Raw genomic sequence first — 16,763 nt, forward strand, 5'->3', positions numbered from 1 at the left:
ATTAGTTTCATTCAATAAAAAAAACGTATATAACTTTAACAGAAATTGTGTCTGTGCCTGGAGAATTTTTGATTAAAACATATTTGTTTTTCATTCAGTGGTAGAAAATGAAAAAAATGTACTTAATTATTTAATAAAAAAAAATTTCAAGTAAAAGTAAAAAGTACAACGTAGAAAAGAAAATCATGAAAGTAAATTTTTTCAAAAAAGTTACTCAAGCATTGTAACCAGTTACTACTCAACTCTGAAGCGACTTATCAATAAAATTACTTTTATTTGAAGCACCCAGTGGTGGAGAAAGTACTCAAAAAAATTTACTTTTAAGTAAAAGTACAAATACACAGACAAAAATGTACTCAAGTAAAAGTAAAACTACCACATTAACATTTGTACTTAAGTAAAAGTAAAAAAGTACTGGCTTTTAAAAATACTTAAGTATTAAAAGTAAAAGTACTTGCTCAATGCATTACCTAATCCCTAATACAATATCATTAAGTGAACCGATCTATTAAATTTTATTTCATTAGAAATGTGCCATTTTAATGAACAATGCCACAGATAAAGCATGTTTTTATTGTGTTTACTCTGTAACACAGTTTAGACTTAGATATATGATTCTATGCATCATAATTTCAAGGATGGAAACATCTGGTCTCCTGTCCTAACATAGCATGAACTTCACTTTTTTTTTGCCACTAGTGGCATTTATTTTTAAAGAAATCCAACTGAAAGGGGATGGAAAGAAGGTGGGTGGGAGAGGACAGGCAACCAAGGAGCCAGTAGCAGAGTTGTAGTCAAGACAACCTAACCCGAGATCAAGTCAAGACCAGCACCCCGCGCTACGTGACACACAAAAAAAATAAGTTTTACCTATCAAAATTGCTTCTCAAATTGATCTCAAAGATCCATATTCCCATAAAAAAACTAGATATTAAATACTTAGAGCTGAAATGAATTTAATCAGTAAAGATCCATCCAGAAGAATCGGATCGTTCCTGAATGTCATCACTATATTGCATTTTGGTCACAGCGTTGTCCCATATTTGCGACACCTCCACACAATAATTCAGCGCATGAGTGACAACTTTTTTCATTGCCGATGCAACATGTGTCTCTGTACAGCTAGCTAACACGGAGCTTACCTTTCTTTAAGCTTTCCTTCCAAGTGACGCTAAAAGTTGGACGAAGTCCCCACCGTCTGTGAAAGCAAAGTTTACGGCGCCACCTTAAGTCACTGAAATCCCCTTTTTAACGAAAAAAAGCACAATGCGACTTGGATGTAACGAGTAACGCGACACTTTTGTAAAAATTTAAGTAGAAAGTACAGATACTTACTGTAAAATGTAGTGGAGTAAAAGTAGAAAGTATCCATTATTTAATCTATTTAAAGTACAGATACACAAAAATTGTACTTAAGTACAATAACGAAGTACTTGTACTTCGTTACTTCCCACCACTGGAAGCACCTATTAGTTTTTTCAGTATTTTGTCTCTTAAACAAGGATGAGCAGATCTCTTTCTAGCTTTTTCATTTAATTATAGGAAGACATCTTCTAATATAGATGTTTCCCACAGCAGTAAGTTTGACCCGTCAGGTGTAACTAATAACGTTAATGATGGCCCTGTCCCATTTCGGTGGCCAAGTAAACCATGAAAGGAGCCAAATATGCACAATAGTAGAGGCCTGGGCCTGGCAGAGGAGCGACCACATGAGAAACAGCCAGCATTAATGTTCTGGCCGCTCGAAATGCTGTGAGAAACATCTTCTGAATAACAAGAGAATGATGAATGTTTCCATGTTGCATCAGGATAATGGACAAAATTACCGACTGTAATATTTCCCATATATATGTCAAAAAGATAACTCTGAGGAACAATCTGACAGCTCAGAAACCTTTTCCATAGTAAACAATATCACTCTTTTGTTTAATAATCACAAAGGTGTGTTCCTATTTTAAATTTCCTCCAAGGCAGGGAAGAAATATAATTGCTTCAGACACTCTGGTGTGCTGTCGAAATGAAACTGCAGCTTGCTGGATCTCTCGTTTATAGTCTAGAGCTGTTCCAAGCACGTACCAACCTCACTTAAAATGCAAGTCTGACGTAAAATGAGAGTTCAGACGGCCTGGCCTGCTTTCATCCCACTTAGACAACATAGTTAAAATTACAATTACCTTGCAGCCCGAGTCCAAACCCACTTGGAGGTGTTATATGAGGTATGGCAGACTGGTGGTGAGCACGAATCCTGCTTGGCCAAACGGTAACCAGATCCCCACGGCAATTAAACAGGATAAGTCTGAGGTTTGCTTTAATTTAAAGCAAACCTTCTGGACACAATTATGCTATGAATTAACAACACAACAATTACTACATTAAACTAATCAGTGAAAAGATGGCAGCTTTTAGAAAGGTTTTGTGTGGATATTTTTGGCCCTCATAAACTGATTGAAAATGACCAAAAATGCTGACATCTTCACTTTTAGCTATTAGACTGACTGAAACCCTTTCCAAACAAAAAGCAAAAACGGGTGTATCTGATAGTCGAAGATACATGCAAAACAGCTTCCAAAAGAAAAAAATAATCTCTTTAAGAAATCATTTTAAATTAACAGTTTCTGGTAATTGCCACATTTAATTGACAGAAGCTCTTCTGTTTGTTTACCAACTGTTTAAAATGTGATAAGCTAGATTTTTAAAATATTTGTGGGAAAAAATAAAACGCATCCCTCTAGTCACAAAACCCCTTGTTGGCCACGAAGTTGCATTAAATTATCTTAATGTTAATAAATAAATTAGTCTCCTGATCTGTCAAAAATCTGTTTGAAGGATGATTTGTTTTCATTCTTTGCGAGATCTTAACTCAAGGTCTAACTGTCCTTGACTAACTGTCCTTGAGTTAACTGTCTTAACTCAAGACTAACTGTCTTGAGTTAAGACAGTTAGTCTTAACTCAGATTTATTAAGTTGCAGAAATGCACAAACAAATGAACAGAAAAACTAAAACTTTTATGACTCGAAAAGTGAACATAAAAAATATAAAATAAACTGACCAGAAATCAAACCATTCATCAAAAGGCTGCTGGTCTCCCAGTTTAAATAAAGAAGCTTTGCTGAGTGTCAATACTGAGGGTAAAATAAAAACAGAGGAAGACGAAGTGAATAACAAAGCCTCAGAGCTCGTTGATCTGTCTGCTTCCAGCATCAGAACTGCCAAAACAGGACAATAATTCATACTCTGGTTTGGTGGTTTCTCACTTCAGAGCTGGGTTGGTGCCCAAGGTGTGGACAGAAACAAAACAAAGAGTTTCTATCAGAATATCTTACCTGTAGTCCAGTCAAATGTAGGGTAGTGTCTTAGGGTGTGTTCACACTGCAGCCTGAAGTGACCCAGTTCCGATTTTTTTGACGTAATGCGACCTGTATCCGATCTTTTCATGGCAGAGTGAACAGCAGAGGTCGGATTCTTTTACGAATGTGACCCATATCCGATACGTATCCGATTCAAATGCGACCTAACAGTCAGGTCGCATTCATCCGAATTGAACGTCACTGATTCTCAACAAATCTCACTATTCTGTGTCCTGATACGCGCCAGCGGGAAGAAAAACAACGACCATGATGGACTATAATGAGGATTAAGTTGTTAATATGCTGCTCCGGTCGGACAACAACCATGTTTACTTCCACAAACACTGAGCACTACTTCTTTTTATGGCGGTTGGCAGACCACTGAGAACGCTGACGCTATTGCGCCCTCTAGTGCGCATGCGGGACACTTTCAGGTGGTTTGCCCGTTCACACTGCAGAACGCATACAAGTCGCATTTACTGGCACGGTGAACGGCCCCGGCAAAAAAATCGGAATTGGGTCACTTCAGGCTGCAATGTGAACGCACCCTTAGTCCGCAGAAGCCCCAAGATTTTTCTTTGGGTTCTGGCAGTTGGTGTGGTATGTCCTTTAATGAACACCGTACTTTGGCTTCTGCTACGGTGAGCCGGTGTTCTGTAACGGTCGGAGTTTGCATGTGGTTCGGAGGGTTAGCAACACTGACCGCTAGCCAAATATTAGGTTTAATGACTGAGTCTTTTTTAGTTTTGTATAGTTTTTCTTTTTTTAATCTGTAATGTGTTTGGAAAAATTAATGGGAGTTACGCAGTGTTGGTGTGTGGCTCAGAAGGTGAAGCCGCTGTCAAGTGAACCGAATAAACGTAACGGTCTGAACCACGACTTTAACCGCCGTGTGTCTGACTCCTCCTGCCTCAAACCTCATTCCAACAACAATCCTTAAAACACAAAGCAGAGTATTCGGTAGAAGAGAGGCCCATCTCACACGGACAGGGTCACAGAAACATAGGTGGACTCCTGGTGACGTACAGTCTTATTTATAGTGGTGGTTCCTGCATGGACGCCACCCTGGCTAACACCTTCCTTCTGCCATTACTCCCACAACTATTATCTTCCTCTCATGGTTGCTTGCATAATACAAACATCCACAGAAATGTTCCCAGTTTGTGAATACATAATTCCTTCAAATTTGCTAGTTGAGCGTAACTAGAGGTATTGCTTTGTCACGCTAGCAAAAGAAAAAGAAGAATTCACAGAATAACTTGTGCTTTACTTCCTGTGGAACAACAAACACGCCTTTATCATGCTATAATCAGCAGTGCATTGGAAATATATGGAGTGCCAACTTTCTATTGTTGCACATGAATAAAAGCACCAGAAAACTTGTTCAGGAAACAAGTAAGGCAACAAAAACTAAGTTTAATCATTGATTGGTTTGTGCCACCCCTTTCAAATACCATCCTGGGCAACCACCCAACCGCTCTGTCACAAAGCAGCACCAAAGTAAAATGTTTGGGTGCCACTATATTCTATCATTAACTCCACGGGTGTCCAAAGTGCAGCCCGGGGACCTTTTGTGACCCTTGAATTGATTCTGTGCGGCCCGTGTCCACGATTAAAAAATAATTTATTTCACCAGACTGTTGATGGTGAAACGCTTCAAACAAACTAAAATTTAATTTTCGCTGAACAAAAGGAAGGACAAGGAAATAATTAAAACAATATTTAAAAAAGAAAACACAAGCAAAAGTTAGAAACTATTTCTTTTAACAGCCACTTTTTTTCCTTTCATTTAAAGTACATAGCACTACAAACATCAAGTAAAATTTATTAAAATAGACCAAAAAACATTTTTAAAAAGAGTCTAATGTTATTTGTAGCCTAGAATACATCTAAAAGGATTTATGAGGCTAGTACATTTCATTACGATACTGCATATTTCATTTGTTTTTACAAAAGAATTGTTTTTGTATTTTTAATAACAAAAGAGATAACATTTTGTGACCCATAGCTACTTTTAACTTCACAGTTGTGGCTCCATAAAGTTTATACAGCTCTGATTTACTTCAAACCAAATTCTTTAGGCCAAAAATATCAAAAATAAAATACTTTTTTCATGACACAAGATCTCAAGCATTCAGTTATTCCATTGAACAAAAAGCCAAAATCATTTTCAGGGTTTGGAGCAATCATAAATTACTTCAAAGGTTCCTGAACTTTGAAATGAACCAAAATAAGATAATTCACGTGAGAGAACTTTAACAAATAGTGTAATACGTAGTTTGGCAGGATTTCTGACAAAACCTTTGTTGAACATAAAACGCTGAGGTCATAAAAGCCATCACATCCTGCAGATCCCACCAGTGGGAAAAAGAAGCTGCTTTGTCTGCATCTAAAACACATGTGTCAAACTCGAGGCCCAGGGGCCAAATCTGGCCCGCCGTAGCTTTTTATGTGGCCCTCTGGACTCCAAATTACATCAATAAGTCCCTCCAGTTTTTCACAAATCCACACAAAGTCAACAAATCCCCATATTTTTTCTGATTTTACTGCAAATTTGGTAACACTTAATTTGACAGGGTGTGCATAAGACTGACATAACACCTGACATGAACATGAATGGCTATGACTGTTGTCATGAAGTGTCATTTGGTAAATAATGACACTTTTAATGCAAAGTTGCATTAAAAGTCCATTAAAAGTGCCAACTCTGTATTATTTTGTAAATAATGAAACTTTAATGCAAAGTTGGCACTTCTAATGGTCTTTCAATGCAACTTTTAGAGCAACTTTGCATTAAAAGTGTAATTATTTACCGAATGACGCTTCATGACAACAGTCATAGACATTCATGTAGACTCCTTCATGTTCATAACAGGTGTTATGTCATGTATTATGTATTATTATGTATCATGCACACCCCGTCAAGTAAAGTGTCATTGCAAATTTTTCTCTAAATCGGTCAAAACCATTGGGCTTAATTAACCGCTGCCTCAGCCTTACTTGATGTCAAGTTGTAGTCCGTGATCAATATGGCAAGTATGGTAAAAGTAAAAAGCCACTTTTACCATTAGCACAAAATTAGCATCCAAAAATATGATTTTGATTACAAAACACATAAAAACAATCAGAAAATCTTTGAAGGACTGGGATTAATTGATATTTTAACAGTTTAATGGGTTTTATTAAAACGTTCTGGCACAACCGGCCCTTTAAGAACATTCAGATCTTTGATACGGCCCAAAATGAGTTTGACATTCCTAAACGTTATGGCGAGCTCACTTTGAAGTGAGCAGTTCCTGCAGGTGAAGTTTCAAATTGAAGGCGTTTTGTACGCTAAATAGTAACAAGAATGAACATTTGTACACATTATGAATTATTAAAGTAATTACTGTTACTTATTCTAGATTAGTGGTTCTTAACCTTTTTTGAGGTACCGAACCCCCCAGTTGCATATGTGCATTCACCGAACCCTTCTTATTCCAATCTAGAACCACTGTTCTAGATTAATCCAAAGAAATACTTGAAATGTGCGCTTTAATTTATAAGCGTTCTCGTTAGTTTTTACTCCTCCAAAGCATAGATGGTATCAAACCTGGATATAATCAGCAGGAGGACAGTTTAACACACATCACTGCATCTTTCCCTTTAAAAAAAGTGTGTTTTTTTTAGCTCACACGAGGTCCTTAAAAACTCCGCTTAAGAGAAATTACACTGCAGACGTTTCTGTAAGTTACAGAGAAGCAAAATAATAAGAAAACCACATCAAAAAGAGTCCTGGCTTTGTAGTGGTTATTTCAAAACAACAAAGCGAATTACGCAGCTGAGTCACGTTATGTTCACTGCTTTTTCCCAGCACGTGTCAGACCTTAAATACATCACTTTTACCATGTGCACAGGTGAAAGGCTGCGGTGCATCAATGCATCTGTCGGGGGATTAATGAAGAGAGCGCTCACAGATTCAGCTGAATAAACACACCAGTCATGGGCTCTTATATACGACTATCACTTCATTCAGGGAGGCACTTTGTGTCATAAATATTAGATACACTAAAACACACTTCTTTATTAAATCTGTTGCTATTAAATCCTTGAAATGAGTGTGACTTCCTAAATTTGAGTTTAGGAAGTCACACTCTGATTGAGACATATATTAGTTGTCATTATTTTCGTAGAAATCAGTTTCTACTTTGACATTAAAGAGATTTTTTTTTTTTGTAATTTCTTTTGATCATGATTGATTTGTAAAAGTAATAAAAGGGTAAAACATCCAGGGGGATTAGTACTTTTATAGGCACCGTATTTCCCCTGGAATACTTTGTTCTCGTTAATAATACGCTTTGAAAGGAATTACCTTAGATGCCGCAGTTGCGCAGCCGTCATCACCTTACTATTATCTAGAGAAGACGTGCAGGAGGCCGATGAGAGCGCGCTCTCTTTATGCAGTCTGCAGTGCATCCAGAACTGGCCTGCTAACCAGCGCAGTGGCACCTGCAGGGGCTGACACAGAGATGTATACACATGAGAATCAGGACCAGATGCAGCTTGTAAATGCTTGTCAGAGTTTAATAAATTCTTCATTGGTCATGACCATCTTTGTCATGTTGTTATGCTCTGTGCTGACAGCTAAGAAAGAACAGGAAGACAGCTTTTATGAGTTTAGCTTAGGGACTACGGAGATGACAGTACACACACTGCAGGAATTAGACTCCACTGCCAGGTCCTGCAAATACATTGCTCTTGTTATGGCTAAGGGAAACGTAAGCTGGGTGTAGATGTTTTGAGTTTTGTTATTTGGCAGTAATGTGATCAGATATGTGGAAAGTGCATTTTATTTTTTGTTTTGTTTAAAGGCCACTCCTGCCTGTCAGTATGTTAAGTTGTTTTACTCCCATGTGTAACAGCATCCTAACATCATCCTGCTTTAATGCGCTCCTTCTTCTCTTGTTTTCAACTCCAAATGGTCAACATCAAAGATGTAGCTTATGCTGCGTTCAGGTTCTCCTCTGAGCTGGGAAATTTAACTGTAAGTCACATTTACCACTGGAAAACTGGGAGCAATAATGACTGGTTAAAGGCACCATCAAAATGACGTCTTCTTCTGATTTTACTTTTTGTAGATATGTTTGAGTAAAATGAACATTGTTCTTTTATTCTATGAACTACTGACAACATGTCTCCGAAATTCCAAGCAAAGATTTAGTATTTATTTGCAGAAAATAACGAAAAAGTTGCAACGCTTTCATACCTCAAATAAAGCAAAGAAAACAAGTTCACGTTCATGTAGAAACAACAATACTGATGTTGGAAGAGCTCAGAAATCAGTATTTGGTGGAATAACGACAAGGTTTTCAATCAGGTTCACAAATGTCAACATTTTTTTGTATTTCTGTGTTATGAAAGTTTCCTTTTCAAGACCCTGAACGTCTCAGAAGCAGCTGCAGAACATCCACAACAAGAAAGGTTTGGTGGAGTAAAAGTGAAGTAATTGTTGTCTCTTTTTCTCCTGCGCTCACTCGTTGCCTCTTTAAACTGTAAAATCTGTCTGTGTCTGTAGGTGTTTACCCCAAAAACACTTTGCTCACTGAAATGTTGTATATCAGCTGGAATGTAGTTACTCAGCAAAGGAAGTCATCTAAGAAGAGGGTGTAGCTGCCTGTCTCTCCGTCGGGCTCCGTCTCTGAGAAAACAGAACGTTAATGAATAAATACGGGCCTCTCACTCCCACTCAGTCTCATCTGGTTTATCAGAAATCCAGAGCTGTTCTGCAGAGTGTGCACTCCAACATGCTATATTGCAATCAAAAACACCTGGCCTCAGGGCTTGGAATGGTCACAACATTACAGCTCAGGAACGAGCCAGCCGCTCCATATAGCCCCCATAATTGTTGGACAGAGGAGGATTTCAGATTGTTGTGTTTTTATTGCGTAGTTTTACTGTTGTTGTAGCACATTAGACCCCGGGCCAATTTGAAACGCCCAACGCAGGCTTTATGATCATAATTTTGCAAAACAAATAGAAAGTTTCTTCTCAAAGATCTGCGCAGCGCTGACACTGCACAGATGTGAAACGCTTGTATGGGAAATAAAGCCTTTACTAGAGCAGATTTTTAGTAGGTAGATTGAAGCATGAGCAGGATCTGGCCAGTGTGTTTGAGTATTTTCATGAAAACAAAACCGAAATACTGAATTCAACGTAAATTTCTAGTGTTTTGTAATTGGGACGCTCCCACGCAAGGTTGTGTTAACTGTAATTGCGATACTCCCTGGATAACACCAAACGTAGCTGAGCGCAAACACACCGGTCTGCTGCTTAAATCCACCAAGTGAAGTGAAGTGAAACTTGCCCAAATCCAGAGACTAAAACCTCCGAAGCATAAAACAGGGAACGTTTGCTTTACTCTGAAAGTTTACACTGAAAGTCTTGCTCTCTCTCATTCTCTTGCAGCGTAAATGTTTCAGCTTGTCGCGGTGTGTCGTTTTCTTTTTAAATGCCAAGACAGTTCAGTTTGAGTCTCTTTCTCACAGTATGACTTTGAGGTGAGTGTTACTACCACAGACTGTTGGGTTCACTGACTGAAAAAAACATCAATTTTTTCATTTTCTGACAACTTTGTTTGGGCAGATTGAAATAAAAATAATCCCATTCTGGACAACAGGCAACATTTAGGTGCATTTTAAGAAAAAATTACCTTACCTTACCTTCCACGGACATTTACAGCGTGAAACATTTTCCTTAGTATGTTTACAAGTGACGCATTCACAGACCTGTTCTCTGCAAATCTGAGCACTCTCAACATTTTCTTACACTTTGGCTCATGTTGGACAATATTAAAACATAAAAGTTTGTAGAAAAGGATTGTGAGCTGTTGTGTAGGCCTGTCGCAATAATCAATAGATCAATTAATGGCATGATTAATTAAAACAGACTCAGGACTTTTCATTTGATTTGTCGTTTTTCTCTTTTTCTACCAAAAACTTGACAACAAAAATCTTATGTCTGCCCAAAGACTTCATGTTCATGCTGTTTTGTTTATTTATTTTGCATATTTAAAATGCCTCCCACCTCCAGCATTAAATGTTAAATAACATTTAAAGTCTATTGATCTTTGAGAATGTGTTCCTGCATTATTAAGCCATAACTACTGTATTACTTGAAAATGGTCTCAAAACAACAATCCTATAATTCGTCATGTAGCAGACGTTGTTATCGCGACAGGCTTGGTGTTTCGTTGAATTTTACAGAGGAGATGCTTCTTAAAAAGGCCCCGTCACTTACAGACCACAAAACCCAAGATGAAGAGAGCACATAAACCGAAAGCGGAGTGTAAAAAACGTTTAATAGAAGTTGGATGTGAGTTCATTGTTGTTGTAACATTAATGAGAGTACAAGAATAAGAGTGATGCTGGTCCGTATGAGCAGGCTGCCAGGCCGGCTCTCTGGTTTCTGCCCCCTGCCAGGCCCTGGCACCCCTGCCTCCCCCCCACAGAGACGGCTTCCTTGCCGTGATGAGCTTTTGACAGGCCCCAAAACAGCCTGCTTAATACTGTGCCAGGGCAGACATGGAGCGGCTGGGATCCTGGCAGCTTCTTGGCCCACGCTCCGCATCACGGGCCTCAACCCATTTCACCCCTCCTCCTTCTTCTCCTCCTCACTTTCTCCATCCTTTCTTCCTAGGGCCTCAGGATTGTTATGCAAAGCTGGCCAAGCAGAGAGTGTGGGAGGGCTGTCAAGCACACATGTGTCCGGATCATATTTGTACGATCTCCCGTCATGGTGAGAGACACGGGTTCAGACTGTGAGCTCTTATCTGCTCTGTGACGGGTGGAAAGGCTGGAGCCCGTCCTGGAAAAGGATCCCCATCCCTGAGGCTCATTACCTGGAATCAAGAGGTGAATTTGGCTCAAACAGATGTGGATCATTCAGAATCCCAAAACGGTTCTGGACTCACATTTACTCCTCGGCTTTGATAAAATGTGTAACTACTTAGTTCATTCTCAGAACTTGGTGGTTTTTTAAAAGCAAACCACGGCGTCAACGTGACAAACAAAAGCAGACAGAAGATCCGCCACTGCCATCCTGCGGTGACCTGAGGGAACTGCGCCTACAGAGCAGCAACATGGATAACTCATTACAGCCACACCATGCCTTTTCCATTTGTGGTGAGTTTTATGGCTTCTCCACTGTAAACATTATTCCAAGAAAAAAGAAACATAACGCATGTGTTGTGACATTCGAGTCCTACAGAAATACTGTGGGTTGTTTAACTACTTTTACATTAAACCTGCTAATTATTTGGCAAAAAAAAAACCTAATGGGGAGAAAAAACAGTCCAACATTATAAAAAAAAACTAGCAGTGCATGTTTAATGAAATAACATGTGTATTTCATCACTCTATTACAAACAGATGTGTTTATCTGAAACACAAAAGTAACTAAAATAATAATTTGTTATTTATTTCACATATTAAATCCCAGTTATGATAAGAGGATGGAGATGAACAGAAGGATTTAGAGCAGGGGTGTCAAACTCCAGTCCTCGAGGGCCGGTGTCCTGCAACTTTTAGATGTGCCTCTGCTTCACCACACCTGAATAGAATAATTAGGTCATTAGCAAGGCTCTGGAGAACTTACCTACACAAGAAGGAGGTAATTAAGCAATTTGATTCAGGTGTTTTGTACCTGTGGCACATCTAAAAACTGCAGGACAGCGGCCCTTCAGGACTAGAGTTTGACACCCCTGATTTAGAGCATTTGTTGCGTTACAGAGCAGAAAACTGGCTCTGTACTGTTAGAACAACATTTGAAATAATAAAAATATAATGTAAAAAGTGGAAAACAGTCAGACTGACAACCTAAAACCTGGGAAAAGTAACTGGTTAGAAATCACCACAACCTCAAACGGACCAGAAACAAAAGTTTAAATGTGAATAAAATAAGAAACACAGGTGAAAACATTACTTGATCATTTTGAATTGCTTCATTCTTCTCCACAGAGGAAATCCTTGTCCATTGTAACACTTGTCATCTCCAACATTTGTAATGTTTTTAGTCTTTCTATAATGTCGGTAACACGTCTCCGTATTTATAAAGCAGCACTGAAGCAAAAAGGTGTTTTAGTTTTTAGTTTTGACAGATTGTGTGTTGTGCCCTGTGGCAGACTGGCGACCTGTCCAAGGTGACCCCGCCTCTCGCCCGGAACGTTAGCTGGAGATAGACACCAGCAACCCTCCCGACCCCACTGAGGGACAAGGGTGCAAGAAAATGGATGGATGGAAGTTCAGGGCATTGAAACTTTAATATAAGATCTCACCATTTCTGTACAACACACGTTAATCATTTGTATGAACTGAGCTACAGTACATGTTGGTGATGTTTTATGAATCAATGGTGAAAATCCTCTGCATCGACACAGAGGGTGTGGAGATAATCTGCAGGTCAGAAACAATATCCTCGTCATTAGTTCAATGCACTTCAATCAGTGCTAAACTCAAAACATTATAATTAGATTCCGGCTTGATTTCAGCGTCTGTGAGCCACATTTAACAAAAACATCCACAGGAAAAGCTCTGAGCAGATCCTCATTGAACAGTCTAGCCTCCTTATGGATGCTATAAACATCTTGAGAATGTAAAATCCCAATAAATCATCCCTCTGACTATTTTTACAACCAACACTCACTTCGAAACACCATCTTCTTCTTCTCCTTTTTCTTCTTCTTCTTCACAGATCAGCCCTGCAGTCAGGCGTTATTTTCCCGTCCACATTCTCTACAAGACAGCTGCAGGACCCTTGCGAGTGTTGCAGCCACATATCATGCTTCGTCAGGCAGCCAACAAACATGACATGAACTATGAGCTGGCTCACCATCACACACACACACTTGTTTCACGGTGAGATAACTGGAGCGCCCGGCACCTCCGTCCTGTCAGGAAAGTATTTTCTTTCCTCGTCGGCCTGTCAAGAGAACGCAGACACCTACCAGCGCAGAGTCACAGATGTTTGCTTCTCATTTGCAGCTCATCTCATTTGCATATGAATCGTTTTTGTTTGGGTTTTTTTATTTTGCATGAGTTAAAACCGACAAGCTCTTTTTTTTTGTTGTTTCCCGTCAACATATTCAGCACTGTAATGTAACGCTGAAGCAAATAAGTTTATTTCAGTTCTTTTTTGCTTTGTTTTGCTTTTATTGAGGAACACGTCCAAGTAAACAAATCTCTAATTTAGCAAGTTTCTCAGTTTATAAAATGTCTACACACAGCCATAATTAATATTTGACATGTAAAAAAGTGATCTTTTTAATGGCATTAATAAACTGAAAATCAAACAAAAATATGGTCCAGGAAACCGATAAAAACAAAGACTTTGCTGAACCACACAGCTGCTCTGGTTAATCTTGTCCTTTAGGAAAAGACATGGCTGGAAGAGAAGTTACAAGAATTAAAATGATTTAATTAAACAAAATGCATCATCAGGAGAAGAGCACAAAACCATCACTGTATGAGTAGCATGTCATCCATGATTATAGAACATATAAAACAACATGTACATGACTAAAGATGGACGTTTCTCCAGGCTGAGAGACAGACTCACACGAAATGAAGTTCAGAAGTTTCTAATTAATGCAACTTGTTTTCTATATGTGACAACACAAAGCTAAGTATGACACAAGGACAACACCTTCTTTCTTTATTTGTTATCTATTTCTATGGGTACAAACCAACACTGAACACTGTAACATTTATGGTTTTAGCTCGTTTTCAGTGCACATCCCAGGTGCACCGACTGCAGTTTTCTGGCCGATTTCTGTTCACCAATCTTGAAAAAGCCAAACCTGCCGATTCCGATTGTGGCAGGTACCAATAGTTTTGTCTGAATAGTTGCTAAATTTAGCAAGAAAGTCACTGAGTTAGTAAAAATGTGGTGACTACTGTTAACTCCAAACATGCAGACAAGATTACCAATCTCCTAAAATGAAGGAAACCATCGGCTGGCCGATACATTGGAGCACCCTTAGGTAAAACAATGTAAGAAACAATAAAACAACATTGTTAAATCAACATAACATCACATTAACAGTGAAGCATGGTGGTGGCAGCATCATGATCTGGAATTAACTAATAAAAAACTCCAAATGCGGATCAGTTTAGATTAAAATCGTCACGTGTCTGCTAAAAAGCTGAAGACAAAGAGGGAAGTTATTTGTCAGCATCCCTGTAAATCCAAACCACATTTATTATTATTATTATTATCATCATCAAATGTTTCAACTCACAAAAATCTGATGATTTAACCTGGGTGTGCAGACGCTGGGCTTGGTGGAGATCGGCTGCAATCATCTCTGTAGAAAGCTGCTGTGCGCTGCAATATTTAATCTCCTTATATGCCCTGAAAAAATATGACACAAACATCAGAGAATGGAAAAACAATGAGCTCAGACTTTGCAACCTGGCAGACATAATCAAATCATTGTGCTGAGGGTCTAACTCGCATTAAGCGCCAGTCTATACATCATACTGTATATCTAATTTAAGGCTGAGCAGACGGCTCTTTGAAGACAAAGTTTTGAAATCACATTCCAGTTTCCCCTCCCAAACAGCAAATTATTTCTACTCCCGCAGGACGTGTGATTTCGGACCCCGAGTTGGAGCAAATCACTTGCAGACTACTTCATGAGGAGCTTATTAATCTGAGTCAAGGGGTCCGGGATCTGAGCTGAAGTATAAACAACCTCCTCATCAATGGGCAATGTTAGAAAAAAAAAAAGAGTCTGCTAAATTCCACCTCACAACCTCTACAGATATTTAGAAACCGGTGCGATGCCAGAGAGCGCAGAGAAGGGCTGCGGCAGAAATATGCGCCATAATTGAGAACAGTCTGCAAGTGAATGTAAGCAAGGTATGGTGTAATTAATCCCAGCGCAGAGAGGATCCTCTGCAGAGTGCGATCACGTATTAGTTATCTAACGTCACCGTGGGCCCATCAGATACAGTTTCTAAATACCCAGCCATTACATGTTTTCCCTTCTCTCTTCTAAACCTCTTCCGCCGTTACTTCAGCCACAATTACTAGAGGTTATCAAGGGGCATCTGTCACCAAACTGTGACCTGCAGAAACCCACCCTCACTTCCCCTCCTCACCGCCTTATTTCCTCCTTATTACACCCCCATTTCAGGCCCTTTAAATATGGAAAGCTAGCAGAGCTGCGAGACAGATGACGGGAAAGGAAAGGCAGATTGGAAAGATCCTGGCACTTCTTATCTACCATATATTAGCAGCTGAGAAATGGGGTTTGCCATATTCCATTAGCCTGCTGCCGTCCCGTCATCGCCTGCCATTCCCAGCGAAAACATGATCCAAATGCAGTCCAGATGTCTCAGCCATCAAGCCTTAATAACTCACTACCCCACATTAATCTTATCAAGCGTGTGATGGATTCTTGTCTGATAACATCTCACAGCGCTTCAAAATATAAGTTCCTGCAACTGACCACAGCTTTACTGCGAGCTGATTGGTAGCTGAATCCCTCCCCCACCTCTTCACTCCTAAATAAGCTAAAATATATTTGATATTTTTAATTTATCCAAATAAAAAACTATTCTTCTATTATTTGACCGCTTAGATTTCCATCTCAGTGCTGTTTATTTATAGAAATGCTGGAATTGCAGACTGAAGGTGATAAATGAGGAGGATTTTTTAAAATATATTTTCCTTGACATTTCCTTATCTACATCTAGGAAATATTCCACATAACTCAAGTGTGGTAGTTAATCACATCTCTATGGTGTATGAGGTCTGTATTTTCTTTAGATGGGACTTTCTGCAGGTCATAACATGCATTCAGTTATAAGAGAAAGGGGCTAGAAAATCATTTTTAAACTGCTAGTGTTCAAGTTTAACATATAAGTTAAAGGTGAAGTAAAATAAATCAGTGATATTTACATCACTTTTAAAAGTCACCAACAGTACGCAACAAGCGGGGCTTCCTTATAAATAACATTTTACCAACTGAATCAATTTGATTAATTACATTTATACCTGAATTGAATGGTATGTAACTGAACCTATATGTTATATTTACTGGTATGAATAGGATTTATCACATTTGAGAGCTAATGAATAGCTAAAGGTAGCGTATAGACCCCAGTCCAGCAGGGGGTGCCCAAGAGCACTTTCACTTTGCTCACACGGAAGCAAGATTTGTCAACAATAAGCTTGTTTTAAATTTCTTCGAATGTTTGACTCGCAAATTTTACGTAATTTTGTATAAATATTAAATTATATATTATGCAGTCAAATGAAGGAAAATATTTCTTTACTATGCAGCAGAGGATTTTGCGTATATTAAGAATAAACGTATTACAGAAAAAGTAAATTTCCATGCATTTTCTTTTTCAAAGTTTTGTATTTATGTTGTG

General features: G+C 38.8%; 1 long non-coding RNA gene across 3 annotated transcripts in view; it reads left to right on the forward strand.

Annotated features, from left to right (window-relative positions):
* The window catches only part of LOC103462521 (uncharacterized), a 52,456-nt gene that overhangs the window by 18,333 nt on the left and 17,360 nt on the right, over positions 1 to 16,763 (forward strand). For 2 of the 3 annotated variants that reach the window (XR_533354.2, XR_533355.2), the window contains exons 5-7: positions 11,023 to 11,237; positions 11,347 to 11,507; positions 13,075 to 13,571. This is a non-coding gene — a long non-coding RNA (uncharacterized LOC103462521). Of the gene's footprint in view, positions 1 to 11,022; positions 11,238 to 11,346; positions 11,508 to 13,074; positions 13,572 to 16,763 lie in introns of those variants that run through there. The other variant, XR_014086907.1, reaches the window with a different exon arrangement.

Source organism: Poecilia reticulata, chromosome 3, assembly GCF_904066995.2.
Source record: "Poecilia reticulata chromosome 3, P_reticulata-male-v2, whole genome shotgun sequence".
NCBI lineage: Eukaryota > Metazoa > Chordata > Actinopteri > Cyprinodontiformes > Poeciliidae > Poecilia > Poecilia reticulata.